General features: G+C 48.1%; 1 protein-coding gene across 2 annotated transcripts in view; it reads left to right on the forward strand.

Moving 5' to 3' along the window:
• The window catches only part of LOC124619781 (centromere/kinetochore protein zw10 homolog), a 202,720-nt gene that overhangs the window by 13,351 nt on the left and 176,927 nt on the right, over positions 1-12,442 (forward strand). The gene's annotated exons all lie outside the window — the stretch shown is intronic.

Raw genomic sequence — 12,442 nt, forward strand, 5'->3', positions numbered from 1 at the left:
GGTTGTTACAATGTTTCATACCTTTACATTTGAACACACTATGTAATACAGGATTTTCTCACTGACTACTCCAGAAATTTCCTTTCCTACTCTTGATTGTCTCTAATAACTTCAGTTCTTCCCCCTGGGGGTCCGGGGTAAGAATAGGCCCGAGGTATTCCTGCCTGTCATAAGAGGCGACTAAAAGGAGTTTCAACCGTTTCGGCCTTCCATGTAATGGTCCCCCTTGGGGTTTAACCTCAATTTTTCAAAATTCTACAGAAGTACGAGCCTTTTGGGGAAGGACACCTTACATGGTGTACCACTGGTCCTAAGTGCACTAAGACCTTGGCACTCAGCATTGCACCGGCGTTGTAACCATACCCACTATTCCTCAAATTGGGCCTCAACGCCTGATGGGTTGTCCAAGTTACGCCCATAGTGCATCTCCATCTGCACCAGCGATCATGATGGACTTTCCATGGCACCAGAAATCCAGCACGGTAGCCAGCCCGTTGTGGTGGGGTCGTCATGTACCCTCTAGGTTGTAGCCCCCTGACAACACAGGGATCGTACTGCCGATACCTGAGCTGCACCCTCCCCACGTCGGCCAAGGAGTAGATGCCCGTCTCCTTGGGGCATCAGGACTCCCGGCAATGGTCATCCTGCCAGGTGGCCCTTGCTGCGGCTGGGTGGCACCCGTGGGGAGAGCCCCTGGTCGGAGTGGACGTTTCGCAGATGAAACGTCAACACGTATCAGGTCGCTCTGTGGACGAGTCTTTCAAAAGAAAAGGTACCGTTTCTAGTTCTGGTTCTCCTGCCCTTTCCCCCTTGGCCACTCCCTGGGAGGAGGGACAGGCCCGTCGGCTTGGGGCGAAGTACTTCCCCCGCTATTTGGTCTGTTCTCGAACCGATGGGGGGATGTTCGCCACCTCCAAGCCCATGTTCTTTGTTCAGCACATTGAGGACGTCTTCAGGGAAATCGAGGCTCTCAGAAAGATGCGTTCGGGGTCCGTTCTTATCAAGACCACCTCCGCCACACAGTCGGCGGCGCTCCAGGCGTGCGACCGCCTAGGGGACATCCCAGTGTCCATTGTCCCACATCTGGCACTAAATAGGACGCAGGGGGTTATTTTTCATCGTGACCTCCTGCTACAATCTGATTAGGAGCTCAGGGCCAACCTGGAGCGCCGAGGCGTGCATTTCGTCCGGCGAGTCCAGCGCGGCCCCAAAGACCGTCGCATCGACACTGGGGCCTTTATCCTCGCCTTCGAGGGGGACGTTCTCCCGGAGAAGGTAAAGGTGATGTGCTACCGGTGTGACGTGCGACCTTACGTCCTGCCTCCTATGCGCTGTTTTCGGTGTTTGCGCTTTGGGCACATGTCATCACGGTGTGAGGCTGAGCCCCTTTGTGGCGATTGTGGACGTCCTCTTCGTGAGGAACATACATGCAACCCACCACCTCGTTGCGTTAATTGTCCTGGCGTCCACTCGCCTAGATCCTCAGACTGCCCCGCATATCAGAAGGAGAAGAAGATACAATAAATCAAAACTTTGGATCGGCTCTCTTATTCTGAGGCCCGGAAGAAGTACGACCGCCTCCATCCCGTGCCATTGACCACCTCGTTTGACTCAGTTGTGTCCACTCCTTCCGCGGTATCCTCACCCCTATCCTGTCCCGCCTCCTCCGCCCATCAGGGGGCTCTGCCTCCGCCTCCCAAATCCCTCCCTTCCAAATCCTCCTCCCCCGTGGCCCCCACCCCCTCTGCCCCAGGGGCCACCCTTCCTCCTCCTCCTCCACCCACGCCACCTGAGAAGCGATCCTCTTCTCAGGCGTCCATCGGGGAAACGTTCCGGACCCCAGCTTCCGAGGTCCGGCGTTCCAAAACGGACCCCGCGCGTGAGGACCTTCTTCGGGTCCAGCCCACCATCCCTGTGCCTCCTCGGCCTTCCAAGAAGGCCTCCAAGAAGAAGTCTCTATCCCCCTCTCCACCCTGGCGCGTTTCGTCTGACACTCCATCCGTGAGTCGCTGCTCCCGGCCGTCCTCAGTTTCGCCGGGACGCTCTGCTGCCAGGCGCTCCGCCGGCCTTTCGTCGGCAAATGATGCGGCCCGTCCTACACAACCAGGGACAGCAGCCGCAGCTGGCGACGAGTCGATGGAACCGGATCCGCCTCCCGTCGGTTGTAGCGTAGTTCCCTCGCAACCTGGCCCTCCGCGGCCGTCGAGGTGACCGGCTCTTCCCCCGTCTCGTTCCCCCAACCTTTTGACTAGCGATGGCGTTGTTTCATTGGAACATAAGAGGTATTCGATCTAATCGGGAGGAATTACAACTGCTCCTCCGCCTGCACTGTCCGCTCGTCCTTGGTCTCCAGGAAACCAAGTTGCGCCCGACTGACCGTATTGCCTTTACCCACTATACCTCGGAGCGGTATGACCTCACCCCTGTGGACGGTATCCCAGCTCATGGTGGGGTCATGTTGCTCGTTCGGGACGATGTTTATTACCATCCCATCCCATTGACCACCCCACTCCAAGCAATAGCTGTCCGCATTACTGTTTCTGCTTTTACTTTTTCAGTTTGTACCATCTACACTCCACCATCATCTGCTGTTAGTCGGGCTGACATGATGCACCTGATCGTTCAGCTTCCCCCGCCGTTTTTATTGTTTGGCGACTTCAATGCCCATCATCCCCTTTGGGGCTCTCCTGCGTCCTGTCCAAGAGGCTCACTCTTGGCGGATGTCTTCAACCATCTCAATCTTGTCTGCCTCAATACCGGCGCCCCGACTTTCCTTTCGGACTCTACTCATACCTACTCCCACTTGGACCTCTCGATCTGTTCTGCCACTCTTGCCCGTCGATTCGAGTGGTATGTCCTTTCTGACACCTATTCGAGCGACCACTTCCCCTGTGTCGTTCGTCTCCTGCACCACACCCCATCCCCACGTCCTTCGAGCTGGAACATACTGAACACTGACTGGGGACTGTACTCCTCCCTGGCGACCTTTCCGGACCATGATTTTCTCAGTTGTGACAGTCAGGTCGAATACCTCACGGCTGTTATCATCAATGCTGCCGAACGTTCCATTCCTCGTACTACTTCTTCTTCACGTCGCGTTTCCGTCCCCTGGTGGAACGAGGCTTGTAGGGATGCTATCCGTGCTCGACGACGTGCTTTACACACCTTTCGCCACCATCCTACGTTGGCGAATTGTATTGAATACAAACGACTCCGAGCGCAATGCCGTAGAGTCATAAAAGACAGCAAAAAAGCTTGTTGGGCCTCTTTCACCAGCTCCTTTAACAGTTTCACTCCCTCTTCTGTCGTTTGGGGTAGCCTGCGCCGGCTGTCGGGCATTAAGGGCCACTCCTCGGTACCTGGCCTGACCTCAGGTAATGAGGTCCTTGTTGATCCTGTGGCCGCTTTTTCGCGGAGGTTTCAAGCTCCGCCCATTACCATCCTGCCTTCCTTCCCAGCAAACAGGCAGAAGAGGCTCGGCGACCTTCCTTCCACTCGCTGACTCTGGAAACTTATAATGCCCCCTTTACTATGCGGGAACTCGAACGTGCGCTTGCACTGTCCCGCTCCTCTGCTCCGGGGCCAGATGCCATTCACGTTCAGATGCTGGCACACCTTTCTCCGGCGGGCAAAAGCTTCCTTCTTCATACCTACAATCGCGTCTGGACCGAAGGTCAAGTCCCCATGCGTTGGCGTGACGCCGTTGTTGTTCCTATACCCAAACCCGGGAAGGATAGACACCTTCCTTCTAGTTACCGCCCCATTTCTCTTACAAGCTGTGTCTGTAAGGTGATGGAGCGCATGGTTAATGCTCGGTTAGTCTGGATTCTTGTATCTCGACGACTACTTACTAATGTCCAATGCGGCTTTCGTCGTCGCCGCTCCGCTGTTGACCACCTTGTGACCTTGTCGACATTCATCATGAACAACTTTTTGCGAAGGCGCCAAACGGTAGCCGTGTTCTTCGACTTGGAGAAGGCTTATGATACCTGTTGGAGAGGAGGTATCCTCCGCACTATGCACAGGTGGGGCCTACGCGGTCGCCTGCCCCTTTTTATTGATTCCTTTTTAACGGATCGAAAGTTTAGGGTACGTGTGGGTTCCGTATTGTCCGATGTCTTCCTCCAGGAGAACGGAGTACCTCAGGGCTCTGTCTTGAGCGTAGCCCTTTTTGCCATCGCGATCAATCCAATTATGGATTGCATTCCACCTAATGTCTCAGGCTCTCTCTTTGTCGATGACTTCGCGATCTACTGCAGTGCCCAGAGAACATGCCTCCTGGAGCGCTGCCTTCAGCGTTGTCTAGACAGCCTCTACTCATGGAGCGTGGCAAATGGCTTCCGGTTCTCTGAAGAGAAGACAGTTTGTATCAACTTTTGGCGATATAAAGTGTTCCTTCCGCCATCCTTACATCTCGGTCCCGTTGTTCTCCCATTCGTGGACACAACTAAGTTTCTAGGGCTCACGTTGGACAGGAAACTCTGTTGGTCTCCACATGTCTCTTATTTGGCAGCCCGTTGTACACGTTCCCTTAATGTCCTAAGAGTTCTTAGCGGTTCATCTTGGGGAGCGGATCGCACTGTCCTGCTTCGCTTGTATCGGTCCATAGTCCGATCGAAGCTGGATTATGGGAGCTTCGTCTACTCGTCCGCTCGGCCGTCCCTCTTACACCGGCTCAACTCCATCCACCATCGGGGGATACGTCTTGCGACCGGAGCCTTCTACACTAGTCCTGTCGAGAGTCTTTATGCTGAATCTGCTGAGTTACCATTGACCTACCGGTGCGACGTACTGCTGTGTCGGTATGCCTGCCGGCTGTTGTCTATGCCCGACCACCCCTCTTACGAGTCCTTCTTCGCCGATTCTCTCGACCGTCAGTACGGGTTGTATGTGTCTGCCCTGCTGCCCCCCGGAGTCCGCTTCCGTCGCCTGCTTCAACAATTAGATTTTGCCCTCCCTACCACCTTCAGAGAGGGTGAGAGCCCAACACCACCTTGGCTCCAGGCTCCGGTTCCTATTTATCTCGACCTCAGCTCAGTCCCGAAGGAGGGTACTCCGGCTGCAGTTTATTGCTCACGGTTTGTCGAACTTCGTGCTCGACTTGCCGGTCACACCTTTATTTACACCGATGGCTCCAAAACTGACGACGGTGTCGGCTGTGCCTTTGTTGTCGGGGCCGCCACCTTTAAATACAGGCTCCTCGACCAATGTTCCAGCTTTACGGCCGAGCTTTTTGCTCTCCATCAGGCCGTTCAGTATGCCCGCCGCCACCGCCATTCATCGTATGTACTCTGCTCTGACTCACTCAGTGCTCTTCAGAGCCTTGGAGCTCCCTATCCGGTCCATCCCTTGATTCAACGGATACAGCAGTCCCTCCATTCTTTCGCTGATAATGGTGGTTCTGTCAGCCTTCTGTGGGTTCCCGGACATGTAGGAGTGCCTGGGAATGAGGCTGCGGATGCTGCGGCCAAGGCTGCAGTCCTCCTGCCTCGGCCAGCCTCCCATTGTGTCCCGTCATCTGACGTTCGTGGGGATGTATGTAAGAGGCTTGTGTCGTTGTGGTGGGATGCTTGGTCATCCCTCCAAGGAAACAAGCTCCGGGCAGTAAAACCGCTCCCAACTGCTTGAACAACATCCTCCCGACCATCTCGGCGCGAGGAGGTCCTTCTGACCAGGTTGCGGATTGGGCATTGCCGGTTTAGCCACAGCTACCTGCTCTCCGGTGACCCAGCCCCGCAGTGCCCTTGTGGTCAGGCATTAACAGTGCGCCATGCTTTATTGTCGTGTCCCCGTTTTAGTCAATTTCGTGTTATCCTGTCCCTGCCATCTACTTTACCGGATGTTTTAGCTGATGACGCTCGAGCAGCTGCTCGTATTCTGCGTTTTATAACTTTAACTGGCTTGTCCAAAGACATTTAACCTTTTGCATCTTTGTCAGGTCCTTCTGGTGTCCCCCCATCCCCTTGAGTTTTAGCAGATTCCATGTGTTCTAACACCAGTGACTGGGCGCTAATGACCTCAGCAGTTGAGCGCCCTTAAACCCCTTCAGTTCTTCTGTTACTCTTTTGAATATTGCCCGATTTCTTATTTTTCTTTCAATTTACACCACATGTTTTCTTTCAGACTATTTTCTAACTATTGCCTTTTGCTTCTTGCTGTGTCCACATTTCAGTGCCATATGTGGCTACAAAAGGAGAAAATATAAAAATGCATTAAATGAAGCAGGCAAAAAGGAATACAAACGTCTCAAAAATTAGATCGACAGGAAGTGCAAAATGGCTAAGCAGGCATGGCTAGAGGACAAATGTAAGGATGTAGAGGCTTATCTCACTAGGGGTAAGATAGATACAGCCTACAGGAAAATTAAAAAGACCTTTGGAGAAAAGAGAGCCGCTTGTATGAATATCAAGAGCTCAGATGGAAACCCAGTTCTAAGCAAAGAGGGGAAAGCAGAAAGGTGGAAGGAGTATATAGAGGGTCTATACAAGGGTGATGTACTTGAGGACAATGTTATGGAAATGGAAGAGGATGTAGATGAAGATGAAATGGGAGATACGATACTGCGTGAAGAGTTTGACAGAGCACTGAAAGACCTGAGTCGAAACAAGGCCCCGGGAGTAGACAACATCCATTAGAAGTACTGGCGGCCTTGGGAGAGCCAGTCCTAACAAAACTCTACCATCTGGTGAGCAAGATGTACGAGACAGGCGAAATACCCTCAGACTTCAAGAAGAATATAATAATTCCAATCCCAAAGAAAGCAGGTGATGACGGATGTGAAAATTACTGAACTATCAGTTTAATAAGTCACAGCTGCAAAATACTAACGCGAATTATTTACAGATGAATGGAAAAACTGGTAGAAGTGGACCTCGGAGAAGATCAGTTTGGATTCCGTAGAAATGTTGGAACACGCGAGGCAATACAGACCTTACGACTTATCCTAGAAGAAAGATTAAGGAAAGGCAAACCTACGTTTCTAGCATTTGTAGACTTAGAGAAAACTTTTGACAATGTTGACTGGAATACTCTCTTTCAAATTCTGAAGGTGGCAGGGGAGCGAAAGGCTATTTACAATTTGTACAGAAACCGGATGGCAGTTATAAGAGTCGAGGGGCATGAAAGGGAAGCAGTGGTTGGGAAAGGAGTGAGACAGGGTTGTAGCCTCTCCCCGATGTTATTCAATCTGTATATTGAGCAAGCAGTAAAGGAGACAAAAGAAAAATTCGAAGTGGGTATTAAAATCCAGGGAGAAGAAATAAAAACTTTGAGGTTCGCCGATGATGTTGTAATTCTGTCAGAGACAGCAAAGGACTTGGAAGAGCAGTTGAACTGAATGGACAGTGTCTTGAAAGGAGGATATAAGATGAACGTCAACAAAAGCAAAACTAGGATCATGGAATGTAGTCGAATTAAGTCGGGTGATGCTGAGGGAATTAGATTAGGAAATAAGACACTTAAAGTAGTAAATGAGTTTTGCTATTTGGGGAGCAAAATAACTGATGGTGGTCGAAGTAGAGAGGATATAAAATGTAGACTGGCAATAGCAAGGAAAGCGTTTCTGAAGAAGAGAAATTTGTTAACATCGAATATAGATTTAAGGGTCAGGAAGTCGTTTCTGAAAGTATTTGTATGGAGTGTAGCCATGTATGGAAGTGAAACATGGACAATAAATAGTTTGGACAAGAAGAGAATAGAAGCTTTCAAAATGTGGTGCTACAGAAGAATGCTGAAGATTAAATGGGTAGATCACATAACTAATGAGGAGGTGTTGAAGAGGATTGAGGAGAAGAGAAGTTTGTGGCACAACTTGACAAGAAGAAGGGATCGGTTGGTAGGACATGTCCTGAGGCATCAAGGGATCACAAATTTAGCATTGGAGGGCAGAGTGGAGGGTAAAAATCGTATAGGGAGACCAAGAGATGAATACACTAAGCAGATTCAGAAGGATGTAGGTTGTAGTAGGTACTGGGAGATGAAGGAGCTTGCACAGGATAGATTATCATGGAGAGCTGCATCAAACCAGTCTCAGGACTGAAGACCACAACAACAACAACAACAACAACATGTGGCTACACTCAGCATCAAGCACTTAACTAGTCTTTTTCTTTACTGCTTGTCTAAGATACACTAGAACACATAATTTTGTTGGAAAGTTCTGTTAGAATGTAAACATTTTATGAGTAAAGGAGACCACTGGTTGAAAAACAGAAACATTAGTTGTCAACAGGCACACACAAAGAAAAAAGAAAGAAAATGTGCGGTATTTGAAGTAATCATTTATTGAGTTAGAGTATAAATATATATATGTCAGATCCCTTAATCGGGCAGGTAGGTTAGAAAATTTAAAAATGGAAATAGACAGGTTAAAGTTAAATATAGTGGGAATTAGTGAAGTTCGGTGGCAGGAGGAACAAGACTTTTGGTCAGGTGAATACAGGATTATGAATACAAAATCAAATAGGGGTAATGCAGGAGTAGTTTTAATAATGAATAACAAAATAGGAGTGCGGGTTAGCTACTACAAACAGCATAGTGAACGCATTATTGTGGCCAAGATAGACACGAAGCCCATGCCTACTACAGTAGTAAAAGTTTATACGCCAACTAGCTCTGCAGATGATGAAGAAATTGATGAAATGTATGATGAGATAAAAGAAATTATTCAGGTTGTGAAGGGAGATGAAAATTTAATAGTCATGGGTGACTGGAATTCGAGAGTAGGAAAAGGGAAAGAAGGAAACATAGTAGGTGAATATGGATTGGGGGTAAGAAATGAAAGAGGAAGCCGTCTAGTAGAATTTTGCACAGATCATAAATTAATCATAGCTAACACTTGATTCAAGAACCATGAAAGAAGGTTGTATACATGGAAGAACCCTGGAGATACTAAAAGGTATCAGATAGATTGTATAATGGTAAGACAGAGATTTAGGAACCAGGCTTTAGATTGTAAGACATTTCTGGGGGCAGATGTGGACTCTGACCACAATCTATTGGTTACGAACTGTAGATTAAAACTGAAGAAACTGCAAAAAGGTGGGAATTTAAGGAGATGGGACCTGGATAATCTGAAAGAGCCAGAGATTTTAGAAAGTTTCAGAAAAAGCGTTAGGGAATAATTGACAAGAACGGGGGAAAGAAATATAGTAGAAGACGAATGAGTAGCTTTGAGAGAGGAAATCGTGAAGGCAGCAGAGGATCAAGTAGGTAAAATGATGAGGGCTGGTAGAAATCCTTGGGTAACAGAAGAAATATTGAATTTAATTGATGAAAGGAGAAAATATAAAAATTCAATAAATGAAGCAGGCAAAAAGGAATACAAAGTCTCAAAAATGAGATTGACGGTAAGTTCTAAATGGCTAAGCAGGCATGGCTAGAGGACAAATGTAAGGATGTAGAGGCTTATCTCACTAGGGGTAAGATAGATACTGCCCACAGGAAAATTGAAGAGACCTTTGGAGAAGAGAGGACCACTTTTATGAATATCAGGAACTCAGATGGAAACTCAGTTCTAAGCAAAGAAGGGAAAGCACAAAGGTGGAAGGAGTATATAGAGGGTCTATACGAGGGCGATGTACTTGAGGACAATATTATGGAAATGAAAGAGGACGTAGATGAAGATGAAATGGGAGATATGATACTGCATGAAGAGTTTGACAGAGCACTGAAAGGCCTAAGTTAAAACAAGGCCCTGGGAGTAGAAACATTCCATCAGAACTACTGATAGCCTTGGGAGAGCCAGCCCTGACAAAACTTTACGATCCAGTCAGCAAGATGTATGACACAGGTGAAATACCCTCAGACCTCAAGAAAAATATAATAATTCCAATCCCAAAGAAAGCAGTTGTTGACAGATGTGAAAATTACCAAACTATCATAGCTGAAACATACTAACATGAATTCTTTACAGATGAATGGAAAAACTGGTAGAAGCCGACCTCAGGGAAGATCAGTTTGGATTCTGTAGAAATGTCGGAACATGTGAGGCAATACTGACCCTATGACTTATCTTAAAAGACAAATTAAGGAAAGGGAAACCTACTTTTCTAGCATTTGTAGACTTAGAGAAAGCTTTTGACAATGTTGACTGGAATACTCTCTTTCAAATTCTAAAGGTGGCAGTGGTAAAATACAGGGAGCGAAAGGCTATTTACAATTTGTACAGAAACCAGATGGCAGTTATAAGAGTCGAGGGTCATGAAAGAGAAGCAGTGGTTGGGAAGGGAGTGAGACAGGGTTGTAGCCTCTCCCCGATGTTATTCAATCTGTACATTGAGCAAACAGTAAAGGAAACAAAAGAAAAATTCGGAGTAGGTATTAAAATCCAGGGAGAAGAAATAAAAACTTTGAGGTTCACCGATGACATTGTAATTCTGTCAGAGACAGCAAAGGACTTGGAAGAGCAGTTGAACGGAATGGACAGTGTCTTGAAAGGAGGATATAAGATGAACATCAACAAAAGCAAAACTAGGATCATGGAATGTAGTCGAATTAAGTCGGGTGATGCTGAGGGAATTAGATTATGAAATAAGACACTTAAAGTAGTAAATGAGTTTTGCTATTTGGGGAGCAAAATAACTGATGATGGTCGAAGTAGAGAGGATATAAAATGTAGACTGGCAATGGTAAGGAATGCGTTTCTGAAGAAGAGGAATTTGTTAACATCGAGTATTGATTTAAGTGTCAGGAAGTCATTTCTGGAAGTATTTGTATGGAGTGTAGCCATGTATGGAAGTGAAACATGGATAATAAATAGTTTGGACAATAAGAGAATAGAAGCTTTCGAAATGTGGTGCTACAGAAGAATGCTGAAGATTAGATGGGTAGATCATGTAACTAATGAGGAGGTATTGAATAGAATAGGGGAGAAGAGTAGTTTGTGGCACAACTTGACAAGAAGGGAGCAGTTGGTAGGGCATGTTCTGGGGCATCAAGGGATCACAAATTTAGCATTGGAAGGCAGGGTGGAGGGTAAAAATCATATAGGGAGACCAAGAGATGAATACATTAAGCAGATTCAGGAGGATGTAGGTTGCAGTAAGTACTGGGAGATGAAGAAGCTTGCACAGGGTAGAGTAGCATGGAGAGCTGCATCGAACCAGTCTCAGGACTGAAGACCACAACAACAACAACAACAACATGTCCGTATATGATGCTGGCTGGTCGTACAAGGCCTACTCTCAAGATCCTCCCCCCCCCTCCCCCTAAAGTGGTGTTCTTTCACTCCCCCCACCCCCAACATGCACATCATCCTACCCCTATACCATCCCCATACCACATCTTACCTCTCCCTCCTCTCTGTGCAGTTCCCACTCTCACTATCTTGCCACAGTGATCCACCCATGTAGCTCCTCCTACTCCAATCCTGTCACAGGCTTTCCTACACGTAAGAGGCTGTGACATCTGTCTAATTAGCCATGTCATACACCATCTCTGCTGCAAGCAATGCACAACTTATTACATTCAAATGATTACCAACCAGCTGTTGACAAGGACAGGTCACTTCCTAACTGTTGCCAAGAATAAAGTTGACCACCTGGCAGCTCAACATGCAGCTGACCCCAGTGCTCAATTTCAATGGTTGTTTCACAACCTGGGTCATCTGGATCTTTTCCTCTGTCCACAGCTTGTCTGAACTATCAGATGGGAGTTATCCTTGCAAAAATCCTTTGCTACTGTAACCACATGGTCTCAGTCTCTGCTAACCCCCCCCCCCCCCCCCTCGCCCTGTGGTTTCGTGGGTTAGAATAGGACCGAGGTATTCCTGCCTGTCATAGGAGGTGACTGAAAGGAGTCTCTCACGTTTCAGCCATCATGTGATGGTCCCCTGTCAGGTTTGGCCTCCATCTTTCTAAATTTTTCTGAAGAGTGAGTCAATTGGGGAAGGGTGCCTTACATGGTGCATCATGTCCATTTGCATTGAGAGTTTTAGCCCACTTTCTTGTCATTGCATTGCAGTCCTGCTTATTCTCCATCTCTTGGGTGAGGACACCTTCCTGGGTGTGTTTTCCACTGTGCACTATGCAGTGCCGCTTTGTGCACCGACAATGACCATGGACTTCTTAGCACCTCATATCCAACATGGTAGCCAGTCCGTTGTGGTGGGACCACCATGTACCCTGTTGGCTGTGGTCCCCTGACAATACAGGGATCACTCTGCTGATGCCTGCACCATTAACTTCCCAAATATGCCATGGAGTATATCCTGCCAGGTGGCCCTTGCTGAGGCTGGGTGGCACCCATGGGGAGGACCCCTGGTGGGAGTGGGAGGCATCAGGGCAGATGACACGCCATGAAGCGTAGTACGTCATCTCTTGCTGGTGGTCCGCCGCCAGCAGTTTCTAAGCAGGCAAAGTCTAACTTGAATGCTAAGAAATATAACCCCAAATCGTTCCCCTCCTGGCCGCACCATGAGAGGAACACCAGGCTAAGGATGGCA

This window comes from Schistocerca americana, chromosome 6 (assembly GCF_021461395.2).
Source record: "Schistocerca americana isolate TAMUIC-IGC-003095 chromosome 6, iqSchAmer2.1, whole genome shotgun sequence".
Classification (NCBI taxonomy): domain Eukaryota; kingdom Metazoa; phylum Arthropoda; class Insecta; order Orthoptera; family Acrididae; genus Schistocerca; species Schistocerca americana.